We start from the raw sequence: 2,500 nt of genomic DNA on the forward strand, positions 1-2,500 counted from the left end.
AAGACCGCGCGAGGACGACGGATGCGAGTCCCATCGAATTTTTGACTTACACACTACCTGAACGAGACTTAAAGTTTCATATAATATACCGTTCAGAGGGGACCGGCTGTCTTTCCTCGTTGTCGTGAGTCGGACACCCGTGCCGTCGCTAGAGTTTTTCAAACTCTGCTTCTGGATATCGGGACGAAAGACCGCGCGAGGACGACGGATGCGAGTCCCATCGAATTTTTTATTTACACACTACCTGAACGAGACTTAAAGTTTCATCCAGTTTGTCGTCTATCATCGCATATATAATATACCGTTCAGAGGGGACCGGCTGTCTATCCTCGTTGTCGTGAGTCGGACACCCGTGCCGTCGCTAGAGTTTTTCAAACTCTGCTTCTGGATATCGGGACGAAAGACCGCGCGAGGACGACGGATGCGAGTCCCATCGAATTTTTGACTTACACACTACCTGAACGAGACTTAAAGTTTCATATAATATACCGTTCAGAGGGGACCGGCTGTCTTTCCTCGTTGTCGTGAGTCGGACACCCGTGCCGTCGCTAGAGTTTTTCAAACTCTGCTTCTGGATATCGGGACGAAAGACCGCGCGAGGACGACGGATGCGAGTCCCATCGAATTTTTGATTTACACACTACCTGAACGAGACTTAAAGTTTCATCCAGTTTGTCGTCTATCATCTCATATATAATATACCGTTCAGAGGGGACCGGCTGTCTATCCTCGTTGTCGTGAGTCGGACACCCGTGCCGTCGCTAGAGTTTTTCAAACTCTGCTTCTGGATGTTGGGACGAAAGACCGCGCGAGGACGATGGATGCGTGTCCCATCGAATTTTTGATTTACAAGACACACACTACCTGAACGAGACTAAAGTTTCATCGAGTTTATCATCGCATAACCCGTTCGGAGGGGACCGGCTGTCTATCCTCGTTGTCGTGAGTCGGACACCCGTGCCGTCGCTAGAGTTTTTCAAACTCTGCTTCTGGATATCGGGACGAAAGACCGCGCGAGGACGATGGCTGCGAGTCCCATCGAATTTTTGTTTTTTTTTTTTTTTTTAAAGAAAAAACACCACCCGAACGGAGATGTGTTCTATCTTTCGTCGATTTTTCATGCTTTCAGTCGGTCGCGTGGTCGCCATCCGTTCGGAGGGGATCGCCGGCTTCGAAACCTCGATGTCGTGAGTCGGACACCCGTGCCGTCGCTAGAGTTTTTCAAACTCTGCTTCTGGATATTGGGACGAAAGACCGCTCGAGGCGGACGGCCGCGCGAATCCCATCGAATCTTTACTATCACCCGAACGATGGAGAGATGCACGCGCGCTGTTTCTTGAATAATTGGACGAGAGAGTAGAATCAAACACATATATAACATGGGCTAGCCACCGTGCTTACTCGTTCGCGAGATCGTGTGCTGTACAGAGGATTCAGAATCGGGTGTATATATCCCCGTCGTTTCCTGACGAACGGAGCTTCGATCTCGATGGTTGTTATATATCATAATGTACTTTACGCCCGGCCGGCGAACGCGCGTATCTTCGCGCGTTCGTCGTTTTCTTTTTTTTTCGAACGTTTTTGTGTCGTCAATCCTATGGCGACTTCTGCGCGTTCGATTCCCGTTGGTCGAACGTGACGGAACTCGGCTTCGCTAGAACCGAGAAGAGTACATTTGAGTATTGAACTGTTGTAAATTTATAAAAGATTACCCTGAACGGTGGATCACTTGGCTCGTGGGTCGATGAAGAACGCAGCTAATTGCGCGTCAACGTGTGAACTGCAGGACACATGAACATCGACATTTCGAACGCACATTGCGGTCCACGGATACAATTCCTGGACCACGCCTGGCTGAGGGTTGCTCACGTAAACCTAAGACTGCTTGCGTTGCGTATCGTTACTCTCCGTATCTGTCTCTCTCTGTCCCTTCTTGCCTTAACAACCCGCCGTCGTTCTTCTTTATATAAGAGAACGTTTCAGAGTCGGACGAAGGTACAAGAACGAGGATACGAATAAGAGCGGACGGAGAGAACATACGCGACGTACGAGCGATTGTTGGACGCTCGTCGGCGTTCGTCGCGGTCGTGCAGAGACCGTGCAAGTCGTACGCATGCTCGATATATAATCTATCGTGTTCACGGGAGACTACGAAACTCTACCTCTGTCTCTCTCTGTCCCTTCTTGCCTTGACAACCCGCCGTCGTTCTTCTTAAAAATTATAAGAGAACGTTTCAGAGTCGGACGAAGGTATACGAAGGGATACGAATAAGAGCGGAGAGAACCGGTCACGGACCTGCGTGAGTGCTCGCGGCGTCGTGAGTCGTCCTTACGAGGGCGACCGCCCGCTTATGCACCGCTTCGTGTATCGGTTATCGAACGTATATACTCGTAGTGTTCTCCTCGTGACCGATTTTTTTTTCATATCAGGCGATATATGCTACGTTTGCCGGTGTTCGACGCACGAAGGTCCGCGCCCCCGACGTCGTCTTAAAAGAAT

General features: G+C 50.0%; 1 long non-coding RNA gene and 1 other non-coding gene across 3 annotated transcripts in view; one reads left to right on the forward strand and one right to left on the reverse strand.

Annotated features, from left to right (window-relative positions):
- Positions 1–2,500, reverse strand: part of LOC126877048 (uncharacterized) — a 150,231-nt gene that overhangs the window by 125,511 nt on the left and 22,220 nt on the right. The window contains exon 1 of one of the 2 annotated variants that reach the window (XR_007694709.1): positions 64–446. The exons of the other annotated variant lie outside the window; for it this stretch is intronic. This is a non-coding gene — a long non-coding RNA (uncharacterized LOC126877048). Of the gene's footprint in view, positions 1–63; positions 447–2,500 lie in introns of those variants that run through there. 2 annotated transcript variants of the gene reach the window in all.
- Positions 1,710–1,864, forward strand: LOC126877053 (5.8S ribosomal RNA). The gene has a single exon (XR_007694716.1). It is a non-coding gene; the product is annotated as a 5.8S ribosomal RNA (ribosomal RNA).

The sequence above is a fragment of the Bombus huntii genome, unplaced genomic scaffold, assembly GCF_024542735.1.
Source record: "Bombus huntii isolate Logan2020A unplaced genomic scaffold, iyBomHunt1.1 ctg00000114.1, whole genome shotgun sequence".
Taxonomy (NCBI): domain Eukaryota; kingdom Metazoa; phylum Arthropoda; class Insecta; order Hymenoptera; family Apidae; genus Bombus; species Bombus huntii.